The following is a 12,821-nucleotide window of genomic DNA, read 5'->3' as shown; positions in this document are numbered from 1 at the left end:
ACACCTCCAGGCTAATCAGCCGGGTATCTCGGAACAGCAGGGGGCCCCAGAGGTGTGAGCCTATGGCCCACCGATGTGTGGACACGCCCTGGCCTCACACCAACCCCTGCCCCACACCCCAGTGGGTTATCCTTGGTTGGCATTGGGCTAGGGGAGCAAACCCTGAGAGAAAATCTGCGCCGGGGTGACGCAACAGGCAAAGTCCGACAAACTGGACTATTGGCACACCTCTGCAGCGGTTTATTAGTCCAGTCGTCATGGTCTCCACCTGCCACTGGAACAGCTAACGGACTGCCAAGGTAGTGGACTGTGGAGTGTGAACCCACTTTTCACTCTAATCATCAATGCACTAGTTTTGCCTATGCCAACTTTCTTATCTCCTACTCAATACTTCATCTATCTCCACCTACAATTAAAAAGTCCTCCGGCGACTGGGAAGGAGTGGTGAGGCGAGGCCTGGAGAGGCGGCCCTGGGGTGATGGTCGCTGGATGGCTGGGACTGGAACAGCAGCCTCCTTCGGCAGCTCCCAGGGTGACTGGGCGGCCCTCTTCAGGATCCACACCGCCCACCCTGAATTGGGAGGGGTCTAGAAAAGGTGACCTAAAAATTGTCTGTTCCATTTCCCACGGACAGGTAGCCGAGCCTCGTCGTGGCAACCCATACCTCGGCCCCAATAACATAAAAACAAAGAAAATCATTATTGGCACATGGAATGTGAGCACACTGCTCGACATAGATAACAATGAAAGACCTCACCGTAGAACCGCTCTTATAGCCTATGAACTCCAAAAGTATGACATTGACATAGCGGCACTCAATGAAACCCGCTTTTCAGATGAAGGCTCCATCACTGAATCTGGGGAAGGTTACACCTTCTTCTGGAAGGGCTTGAACGAAGGGGATCCTCGCATCCATGGTGTTGCTTTTGCAGTTAAGACCAAATTACTCAACAACATACCCCACAGCCCAACAGGTCATAACGAAAGACTCATCAGCTGGCGCATCCCCATAACAAACAGTCAATATATAACCTTAGTCAATGTCTATGCACCAACCTTAGTTTCTGATGATGAAATAAAAGATCGTTTCTATGCCCAACTTAATGACATCATACAGGCAATCCCCAGAGAAGATAAGATAATTCTTCTTGGGGACTTTAATGCAAGAGTGGGCAGCAGTCATCATCTTTGGGAGGGGGTCTTGGGACGCCATGGAGTTGGTAAGTGCAACGACAACGGCTTACGCCTTCTAACATTCTGCTCCCAACACCATCTAACCATCACAAACACAATGTTCCAGCTCCAAAACAAGTTTAAAACCACCTGGATGCATCCAAGATCCAAAATATGGCACCTGCTTGATTACGTAATTGTGAGACGCAATGACATTAAAGTTGTAAAGATTACAAGAGCTATGAGGGAAGCTGATGGGTGGACAGATCATCGACTTGTCCGCTCAATACTTCATCTTAAAATTCGGCCTCCAAATCGCCGATAAGCTCCCAAAAAACACCTTGACCTCAAAGCTCTGAACATTGATGCAACTCGCTTTACCCTACAAACCGAATTATCAGCTCATCTCACCTTGCCAGCCCCTACAAATGATCCCATATCAACAGAATACCTAACAGAAAAGTGAGATAGCATCACTGCAGTCCTTCTCAATATTGCCAAGGATGTTCTGGGCTTCTCAAGAAGAAGGCATCGAGACTGGTTTGATGAACAGTCAGAGGGAATACACCAACTAATAGATGAGAAAAACCGGGCACATCAAGCAGTGATTGTCAACCCAAATCCAACAACACGTGGCAAACTAGCAGACCTCCCCTCCAAAGTCCAACACGAAACTAGAAAAAATGCAGAATGAATGGTGGACCAACCTCGCCACTGAGATCCAAGGTTTCGCAGATACAGGGGACCAACATCAATTTTACAACGCCCTTAAGACAGCATATGGCCCACGAAGCAATAACCTCTGCCCTGTCCGAAGTGCTGATGGCTCCACACTCTTCACCGAGAAGACCGACATCCTCAGGCGATGGGCTGACCATTACCAAGAATTATTGAATAGACAAAATCCTACTGACCCTACTTTTCTCGACAGCCTTCCCAACCTTCCTGTAATTCAAGAATTGGATGACATACCAACCATCCAAGAAGTGACCCGTGCAGTCAACAGCCTCAAGAACAATAAAGCCACTGGTCCTGATGGCATCCCAGCTGAGCTCCTAAAGCATGGTGGGCAAGCTGTTGTGAACTGTCTCCACAATATAATTCAAGAAGTGTGGCATTCAAGTTGCTGCCCACAACAATGGAAAGATGCAGATATCATCAGCATTTACAAAAAGAAAGGGGACAGGAACATCTGTGGCAACAGTCGAGGCATCTCCCTTCTGTCAACTTCAGGGAAGGTAGTCACTAGAATATTATTGTCTCGAATTATCAACAACATCATAGAACAAGTATTACCTGAATCTCAGTGTGGCTTCAGACAAGAGCGCAGCACAGTCGACATGGTGTTTGTGGCAAGACAGCTCCAGGAGAAAAGCATTGAGCAACACCAAGACCTCTACATGGCGTTTATAGATCTTGCCAAGGCTTTTGACACTGTGAACCGCCCTCTCCTATGGCAAGTACTTGTAAAATTTGGATGCCCAACAACATTTCTGGGTGTCCTGAGAGCTTTTCACGATGGCTCTATGGCTCGAGTGTCCAGTTCTGGGCTCAAGTCTGAGCCATTTCTTGTTGAGTCAGGTGTGAAGCAGGGGTGTGTTATTGCTCCCATCTTATTCAATTTATTTCTCGCTGCAGTCTCCAACATTGCTAGAGAGCAAATCGATCCTGCTGATGGTGTCAGTCTGTCGTACAGGCTGGATGGCAACCTCATCAATTTGCGACGCCTCCAAGCCAAAACACGTGTGACAGATGAGGTAATCCATGAACTGCAGTATACAGATGACACTGCTTTAGTGAGCTCATCCTAAGAGGGTCTTCAGCACACCATCAACGCTGTCTCAAATATATATACCAGATCTGGACTAGTCATCAACATAAACAAAACAGAAGTGCTCAGTATCTCTGAACAACTAGAGCCTCCGGAATTCACTATCAATCAACAACCTCTGAAAAACACTCATGAGTTTACCTACCTCGGCTCAGTGCTCACTTACTCCTTTGACCTGACAAGCGAAATCCAACGCCGCATTGGTTTGGCAGTAGCAGCTTTTGGTAGACTATCACACAGAGTGTTCTTGAACCGCAACCTCACCACCACCACCAAGGTTTCGGTGTATAAGGCAATCTGTCTCTCCATCCTTCTGTATGGCAGTGAGTCATGGGTGCCTTATAGACGCCATTTGAAAAAGCTGGAGGCTTTTCACACCAACTGCTTACAGCGCATACTGGGTCTAAAATGGTGGCACAAGGTACCTCACAATGAAACCCGTCGACGCACACAAATGGACCCACTGGAAACAGTCTTAACCCAACGTCAACTACGGTGGCTGGGGCATACCATCCGCATGCCAGAAGAGTGACTACCACGTAAAGTTCTCTATGGAGAACTTGCTGAGGGCAGACGCCACCCTGGGGGCCCACGTAAACGACAAAAAGACCATCTGAAAACAACGCTGAAAAAAATGTGGCATCGAACCCACCACCAATGAAAATGTTGCTGCCGATCGGAGAGAATGGCTATCTACATGCCAAAACGGCTTAAATACTCTCACTTCCACCTACAACGATCGGGCAGAACTGTAACGGACGGGTGTAACGGTATCGTTACATCATCTCCATCCAACGTTACTTGTAGACACAAAATGTAACGGGGTCGTTACATCATCAGCACAAAGGGGTCACTTGCACATACACCTTTAAGTTTTTGTTCTTTATTTGTCACATCTTAAACAACTTAGTTTACACACTATTACACAGTCTTATCACTAGGGCACGTCACTAGAACCGACCGCTCCTCGGGTGTGTGAGCCAGTTTTCATGCCCGGAAGTGTCGAGTAAACAAATTCTAGAGTTGCCCTCAATCGTGATCTTTATATTAATGTCTTGTTAGTCTGTTGTCCCACATGGGTGGGGCAACTGCATTAATTACGTATTGATGTCTACTATCATACATGTTAATTATATATCCAGGGGAGGACCGTCAGTATACGTAATATCGTATGTCAGTACTGGGTGGCTACTAGATTGATCGCGTGTGTTCGTCTGTGTGTGTGTGTCGTTTGGTGGTCGACAGTGTTGTCGCGAAGCCAAAGGATTGCTGTGTCAGGGACTTGTGCATCCCACTGGGCCTCGTGATGCTGAGTTGGCGTTTTGATGCTTGTGGTGGACAGTGAGTGAGGAAGTGGGTTATATGACTGGGGTTATATTACTCGTCATGTATATGAGATGTATACATATCGCTCTCCCCCTGGGGTTAGGTGGCTCCCGGCACCTAGGTTACATGGTTTACAAAAGTATTCATATGGGTAATACATCGAGAAAAAAATTCAGAGACACAAAATCCTGTTGTTGCAGTGAATCTGAGGTCCCAAGGGGGATCATGAACTGTAATTAAGGGTAGCGATGTTGTGTCTCAGAAGTGTAACGTTGCGTCTCACCAGATTACATGTTATATTAAATATCATATGAAAGGTTACACTATATCTTTGATAACACTGTTGAAATAAATTTCTAAATTTTATGGTTTTCATGGTTTAACACTATCACTGTGGGGGGGTGTCATTTTCTAAACAATGTTCTATGGTCAGTCTGGTGTGTCACATCACTTTCTAACTGTTATGGCGTTCATGTGTTTTAGTACCAACACTGTAGGGAATGTCATTGTCCAACCCAGTTCTATGGGTAGTGTGGTGTAACACATCGCACTTGTTGGCAATCACAATAGATATATATATTTGGTTTCCCGTAAAGAATATTACAATATTCATGAACGTGGGTGAGACACAGCATAAACTTAATCTAGGTTTACAGTAAATCGGGAATGGGAGTTGAAAGGTTATGGAAGGTTTTACTTCGTGCAACAGAATATGATTATTATTATTGTGATGAAAAGAAAGACTAGGAGTGAGAGGGTTGTAGAGGTATAGGGGAGAATCCTATGATGTAAGTCGAATGAATCCATGTCCAGAGTGGTTGATTTATTCAGTTGGTGTATTATGTCTATCTTGCTTGGAAGGATGGTATCGGGGATCTTAGGTAGGGGAGGGAGTATTAGTTGGGTTATGGGGCCTAGGTCGTGGGTCAAGTTGAGGGTACCTTGGTCGTGGAGGTTATTGGGGAGTAGCATTGAGTTCATCATGTAGGTTTGGCAAATGTCTGGTAGTGTGACGGAGCCGTTAATCTTATGGTGGGTGGGTGGTTTACAGGGGCACATGACAGACACTAAGGTTGGATGAGGGAGATATAAGAAGTGTTTATGTCCTACATGAGTATGGTGAATTTGGGTGTTGTCTGAGAAACGGAAATCACAAGTTTCGGTAAAATGTATTCTGTCGGTTGTAAGTTCTGAGAGGCAGGGTTGGGATTTAGTTAGTTGGAAATGGAAGGGATAGGCTGGACAGATGTGGAAGTTGGGTCGTGCTGTCTTGCAAGTTGCTATGGTCTCCGGTGACGTCAGTGTCAGCCACTGACCGTCGGTTGATTTTAAGATGGTAGAGGTTGGTAGGTTGAGGGTCATTGTGCGGTTTTGGTAAGGGTATGGGAAAGGATAAATTTCCCAAAGGGAGAATCTCTTGATAGGGTCCATCGGTATGTTGATTAAAATAAATTGTTGAAAGATAGTTGATGCCAAGATGGGGTAATAATGCTGTATTTCATGTTTAGAAAAGAAGGGGGTAAGTTGTAGTGTACTGTGGGCTTGTCGTAGTGTCTGGGTAAGCTGGGTTGGGGTGATCATTTGGAAGTCGACTACACCTGCGTGGGCGTTCCAAATGTCTCTCTGGATGAGATTGGTATGGTCTTTGAGGCTATCTAGTTCTTTGTCTAGTTTATTCAGGTGATAAAGGAAGAAAAGGGCCGTTTGGGAATTTGTGATTTGAGACAACTGGGAGTTTGTGAAGTGTGCAAGGTCATTGTATTTGTCAATGACCGAATTTACAGAATCAGCGAGGAGGTCTATGTTCTGTGAATTTAAGTCTATGAGTTTCCCTTGTTGTTGGAGTACTCTTGTTATTTTTCCTATGTGTGAATGAACTGTTTGAATGTCTTGATCAGTAGCAGTTCCAAATAGGGATTTAGAAATAATGCCAACGAAATCGAATAGACCTCTTTTGGTTCTTCCGGTCTTTGTAGTGTCGTTGTCTGGGTCTGGGAGGTGGTATATTGTGTATTTTATCTTGTCAAGTTTACTTTGTAATGTGTTGACGTTGTGGTAGAGTATCAGTGAGATTTCATAATTTTGATGAGTGTTATTTGGTACTTGCCTGCCTATTAATTTCTCTACTTCTAGTAGGTCATTTTGTAGTTTAGTAATGGGTTCTAGCAAGGGTGTGGGTGAGATGCGGAGTTTCACCATGATGGAGTCTTCGACGCATGCTGCGGTGCCATGTCTGTTGACTATGGCGCCGGGCAAAAGCCTTGGGACGGAGAGGGCGAGGTGGACGATGAGGGGGAGGAGTTGTAGGGATTTCATCTGTGGAAAAAGGGGCAGTGTCTGAATGACTAAGGATATGTTTATCTGACTCTCGCTAAGGTTATATTGGTCGGAAGGAAGTAGAGAAGTTTCAATAGATATGCGGAAAGGAGTTCTTATTGGAAATGGGCCATTTTAACCTCCACTGATAGATACATGACGTCCTGCATCTTCAGGGGGCGAGAGCTAGAGTGCATGTTTAGTTGCGTCGACGCAGAGTCATGGGATGACACTTGCGTTTTTGGTGATTGGCGTGTGTCTGAGGTAGGTGGGTTGTGGATGGGAGGTGAGATTGTGTCGAGGTTCAGTTTGACCTTTCTCAACTTCTCTCCATGTATGGTGAAGGTGGTGTGATCGGAAGGATCTGTTAGTAGGAAAACATTGTTAGGGAGTGAACTTGTGACTGTGAAGGGGCCTAGGAATTTGGGTTTGAGTTTGTTTGTCCTACTTGAGTCTTTTACCATGACTGAGTCGCCAAGTGCTATGTCAAGTGGAATTGACCGTTTGTGCTGTTATGTCTTTGTCTTCTCCTGGGCTTCTTTCAGGTTTGTTCTAACTTGTTTGTAAATGGTTTGCATACCTCTTTTGATGCAGTGTGCGAGGTTATCTAGGTTGTATAAGGGTGGGGGTGGTTGGTTGAATATTTGGTAGGGTAGGCGCATTGGTTGGCCGAAAATGATCTCATGTGGGGACATCTTTGTTGCGGAATTGACTGTGCTATTGATACTGGCTTGTACCTGTGATAGCCAATCTTCCCAACTGTCCATGAGGTCGTTGACCAAGGGTCTGAGAATCTCTAGGACCTTGCGATTTGTTTGCTCAGTCAGACCGTTTCCCTGTGGGTGGTATGCAGTGGCAAATGTTTGGTCAATGTTGTACAGGTGTGCTATTTCGCGCATCACCTGATTTTTTAATTCTGAGCCATTGTCAGATAACATTGTGTGTGGTATGTTGTATCTACAAAATATATTGTTGACTAGGGCTTTGGCTACAGTCTCTGCTGTTTTGTCTTGGAGTGATATTAAGATTGTGTATTTAGAGAAATATTCTACTGCTGTGAGTACATAGTTGGAACATTGATGGCTCGTTGGCATTTTCAGTAGGTCAATGCCAAGTGTTTCCCATGGCTCAGCAGGGAGTGGGATGTCTTTAATGTGTATTTGTTTCGGGTCAGGGCCTCTGAATTGGTTACAAGTTACACAAGAATCTATGTGTGTGGTTATATCTCTTTTCATGTTAAGCCAGTAGTATGTGTGCCTAGCAGTGTTTAGTGTCTTATCTCTGCCCGAGTGGCCTCCCATTGCACTGTCGTGCAATATGTGTAGGACCTTGGGGACAAGGGCTCTGGGGATAACAGTAACCTCTCTTGTGTTAATGGTTCTCCTTATGACTCCGTCGACCAGTTTGAGTTCCTCAATAGGGACAGGTGGTCGGGAGTGTAAGGGGGTTTGTGAAATGAGATGTTGTTTTATTGGGGACCATATTGGGTCACTGTCTGTTTCATCCCTAAGTTCTCGCATGGGTATGCATGTGGTTTGGGTGACAGGGTTGATGTAGTTTTGTCTGCTCAAGGAATCTGCCACTACATTAGTTTTTCCGGCTAAGTATGTTATCTTGGGATCAAAGTCTAGTAAGGTGGTTTTCCATCTAGCAATTCTCCCGTGGAGGTCTTTTGTGTTGAAAAGGTAAACTAGGGGTTGGTGGTCTGTAAAGATGTTTATATTGTACCCTAGAATGAGATGTTTAAAGTGTTTGAGTGCCCAAACGATAGCTAACCCTTCTTTGTGTGTTGTAGAGTAATTACTTTCAGCCTTGTTGAGGACTCTACTTGCGTAGGCTATGGGGTGCTCTTTGCCATTGTCGTCTTTTTGTTGTAAGACTGCGCCTATTCCTACAGAGGAGGCGTCTGTGTAAAGAAGGAATTCCTTCTTCATGTCAGGGAAAACTAGTACAGGGGCTGTGGTGAGTGCGTGTTTGAGAGTGTCGAAACTTTGCTGTTCTGCTTCTGACCATTGAAATGGCTCGCCTTTCCTTGTGAATTTGGTCAGAGGGGAAGCGATATCAGCAAAGTTTCGGATAAAGTGTCTGTAGTATGATGCAAGACCTATGAAGCTTCTAGTTTGGGTTGTGTCTTTGGGTGTTGGGAATTTGTTTATAGCTTCTATCTTGTCTGTGTTGGTATGGATACCTCTGGCATCTACCTTATGTCCTAGGAAGGTGAGTTCCGTCTGTAGGAATTTACACTTTCCTAGTTGGACTTTTAATCCTGTGTTTTTTAGTCGTTTTAGGACAATCTCTAGTGTGTGAAGATGGTCTCTTTGTGTGGGGTTGTAAATGATGAGGTCGTCTAAGTAGACGAACAATGAGACTCCTATCATGTCACTGAAAATCCGGGTCATCAACCTTTGTTGGGTTGAGGGGGCGTTTTTTAAGCCAAAGGGTATCCGTTGAAAATGGAAATGCCCTTTATCAGTGGAGAAAGCTGTTATGGCTTTCGACTCATCTGTTAATTCCACCTGCCAGAAGGCTGACTTAAGGTCAATTGTGGAAAAAACTGTGTTCCCGTTGCCAATGCATTGTAGTACATCTTGCATGGCGGGGAGGGGGTGTGGGTCAGATTGAGTGAGGTGGTTGACTTTACGAAAGTCCACCACAGGGCGTAAGGTTCCATCTTTCTTAGGGACCAAGAAGAGGGGACTGTTCCATGGGAAGTCTGAATGGGAAATGACGCCTTGGTGTATCATCTCTTGGACACTGTCATTGACTTGGGATTTCCTACTGTGAGGTATGCGGTAAGCGGGGGTGTATGAAGGGGGGGTGTTAGGGGGGATTTGGATGTGATGCTTGATAATATCACATTTGCCTAGTGGTTCACCTTCTAAGGCGATAGCTGATCTATTCCTTTGTAGGAGGGTTAACAGTTCACTATGGGTTTCTCCGGTAGCTGATGTCGTGATTTGGTCTGGGTGGATAGGGGGAAGGGGTTGTGTTGGTCTCACTTGGTTGATGTGTTGTGGCAGTGGTTCCTGGATAGGGGAATTATGGAGATGGACTGAACAAATGTTTGTGTTCTTCCTGATTTTGCGGTGTTGATCGGAGAGATTTGTTAACATAGCTAGGGTGTGTTTATTTTCTGATATTATGTCCCAGGAGGACTCAATGGCTATGTTGTTAAGCCTGGACGTGTCTGAGTCGATTATGACGTCCTGATGTTCGATTGCACCGGGTATGTATAGTGGGACTGTTATTGAATGTCTAGGGGGTATGATGACTGTGTTAGACACCAATGCCTTTGAGGTGACATAAGGGGGTGGTCGGAAGGAATAGTTGTTAGTTGGAATTGGAGTATTTGAGGAAAGGAGACATGAGAGAGGTTGTCTGTCTGAGTCGGGTGTCTCTGACGGTTGGCTCATCATTTACATCTGTGAAACTGATGTTGTTTTTGTCTAGGTCTATAATAGTTTTCCATGTCCTCAATGATTTTAATCCTATTATACCTTGTTGATCGAGACTCCATTCGTCAGCTATGTGGAAAGGTGTGAAACCTACCTTACAATTTTGGACTTCAATGTTTAAGTCTATGGTGTCGTGTAGAGAAATTGTGCTCCCTTCTATTAGGAGTCCTTCCATATTGGAAAATTGAATTTGGGGTGGGTCATTTAATGCTTCATAGAAAGCTCTTGGGATGATGTTCAGGTTTATTCCTGTATCAACCATCATGTCAACTGTAAGTTGATCTACACTCACTTCTAGGGTGAGGTAGTTGTGTTGTGTATGAGATATTCCTATGGTGGTTTGGTGCGTGAGGCTGGTACACGTTCCCCCAATCGGTGGTGTTGGGTTGTGCGTGTTGTGTGGGAGGGAGCTGTTTGTCGAGGGGTGTGTCGAGGGGTGGTGAATGGTTGGTTAGTTCTCTGATGAGGTTGTGGTTGTGATTTCTGTAGGTAACACTCTTCGTTGGAGTGAGTTGTTGTTTTGTGTAGGCTGCAGTATTTGTTTGGATGTGTTGGTGTAGGTAGGAGTGGAGGTTTAAAGGGGGTGGAACTTGTTTGTTTTGATTCTGAACTTGACACTGAGCATTCGTATGCGAGGTAGTAGCATGCACTGAGCATGGGATGGGGTGGTGTTGTACCTGCGGGTATTGTTGTTGCTGTGTTCGACACTGGGCATCGGTGTGGGAAATGGTTCCATGAACTGAGCAAGGGATAGGGTGGCGTGGTGCCTGTGTTTGTATTTGTTGTTTTTGTATGCAGTCTCTTGTGTTGTGACTGGTTGATGAATGGTAGGAGCACCACTTAGAAGGTTGTCCTTGATTGGTGGGAGGGGGCTGCTGTGAGTGAAGGCTATTTAGTCTGGGGAGATAGTGGGGGGTGTCTAAAGATACATTGCAAGCATTGATGATGTCTAAGATATAGGTATAAGCTAGAGGGTTTCTAGTGTCTAGTTCCCTTTTGGAGGCTTCCTTTAAACACTTTGGAGGGAGTTGGGAGAGATAGAAACCTATCTCAAGGAATGTTAGTAAGTTTCTTGTTGTTATTACATTTTGACCAAATTGGTCAGTGTGGGTCCAAGGAGAGTTATTCTCTAGGTCCTCTCTGACCTCTTTATTTCCGTTTGCTACGAAATCCATAATGTTCGTAACGGAATGTGGTTGGACTCTAGTGTTATTGAGGAAAGTGAGAAGGAAGGATATGTTGTTTACTTGTTTGTTGTGAAAGACATTAAGAAGGTGGTGTTTATATTCCTGATATGTGATTCCACATGCAACTAAACTGTCTAGCATCCTTGCCTTTGAACGGCAAATGTCAGATGGGTTTATTTTCTGACGGCACAAATTTATTTTATCTGTCTCAGAGTAGTGTTTGTTCTTTGAGAAGAACAGGTTACATGCTGTCAAGAAGTCTGTAATGGATAGTCCACTATCTTGGGAAAAGGTTGGGATTTCTGTGAGGGGGGTTATGGTTTGATAGTTGTTAATTATTGTTGGTTGAGGTTGTGGGTAAGGATAATATTGTGGGTTTGGAGGAAGGTTAGGTGGTGGTTGGTGGTATGGTGTGGAGTGGGTTTGACCAGATGGGGTATGGGGGGAAGGAAAGGGGAAGTTTTGGTACTGCTGCTGAATGGGAGGGGGGTTATTATGTGTTGGGATATGGGGGTTGGATGGATTATGGTTTATAGGAGGTTTAGTTTGCATATTTGGCTGGATGGGAGGAATGGGTGGTTGTGGTTGTGAGGGGTGAAAGGGGTCTACTTGAGGAGGCTGGTTGAAAGGTATGATATTAGGAGGAGTAATATGAGGAGTTGGTTGGGTGGGTTGTTGTGGTTGAGAGGGGTTGGAGGGGTCTACTTGAGGAGGTTGGTTGAAAAAAGGTAGGACATCGTTCTCATAAAGAGGGGTTATTGGGGTACCTGCCTTAGGATTAGTTTTGTCAAGATTATTTAACTGGTCATTGGTTAACTGTTTAGAGGTACTGTCAACCTGTGGATATAGGTAAAAATGGTCTGGTTTGTCATTGTCAATTAAGTCTTCTGTGTGTATTTCCTCTTTGTCACTGGATATGTCCTGTGGTTGTTTTTCCTCTTTGGATCTTGACAGGACGCTATGCATCTTTTGAAAGACTTTACTTCTGGTTCCAGTCGCCATGTTTGTCGAAGTATGTATTAATTCATAGTTAGTATGTATTAGTTAATAGTATGTATTAGTCAATAGTTAGGTTTGATTTGTAGTCTAAGAAAAAAATAGTTAAAATAGGAATAATAGGTATATAGTAACTAGGGGTAATATGTTATGCTTAGATAAGGGAGGGGGGGTTATGGGTTGTCAACATTTATATATGGGTTACATATAAGAACATATAATTATAAATGGTAAAATAGTAAAATATGGCAATAATAATAGTGGTTAAATATTGTGCACATTATAGTATAATAATCGCTGGTTAACAGTAGTAATCATGAAAGGTAAGTTACATTTATAAAAATGTCTAAGTTCTATGTAAAATATAAATGGAGTTTAGACAAGAATTACTTAACTGTAAGAATACATATGAATGTGATATTATGTGATAGTCAAATCTAGTAAAGTTATTGCATATCTATAAATATGAAATGGTATTAGGAATATGTTAAATTGGTATTTGATTTATATATATATATATATATATATATATATGTG

The 12,821-nt window shown here is 44.0% G+C and overlaps 1 pseudogene; it reads left to right on the top strand.

Moving 5' to 3' along the window:
* The first annotated feature begins 478 nt into the window (after window positions 1-478).
* The window catches only part of LOC143020766 (uncharacterized), a 33,877-nt pseudogene continuing 21,534 nt past the window's right edge, over window positions 479-12,821 (top strand).

Source organism: Oratosquilla oratoria, chromosome 40 (genome assembly GCF_046742065.1).
Source record: "Oratosquilla oratoria isolate Oo_2021 chromosome 40, ASM4674206v1, whole genome shotgun sequence".
Lineage (NCBI taxonomy): Eukaryota > Metazoa > Arthropoda > Malacostraca > Stomatopoda > Squillidae > Oratosquilla > Oratosquilla oratoria.
Note: the sequence above shows the minus strand (reverse complement) of the source record. Positions and strands in the feature narration are given on the sequence as shown.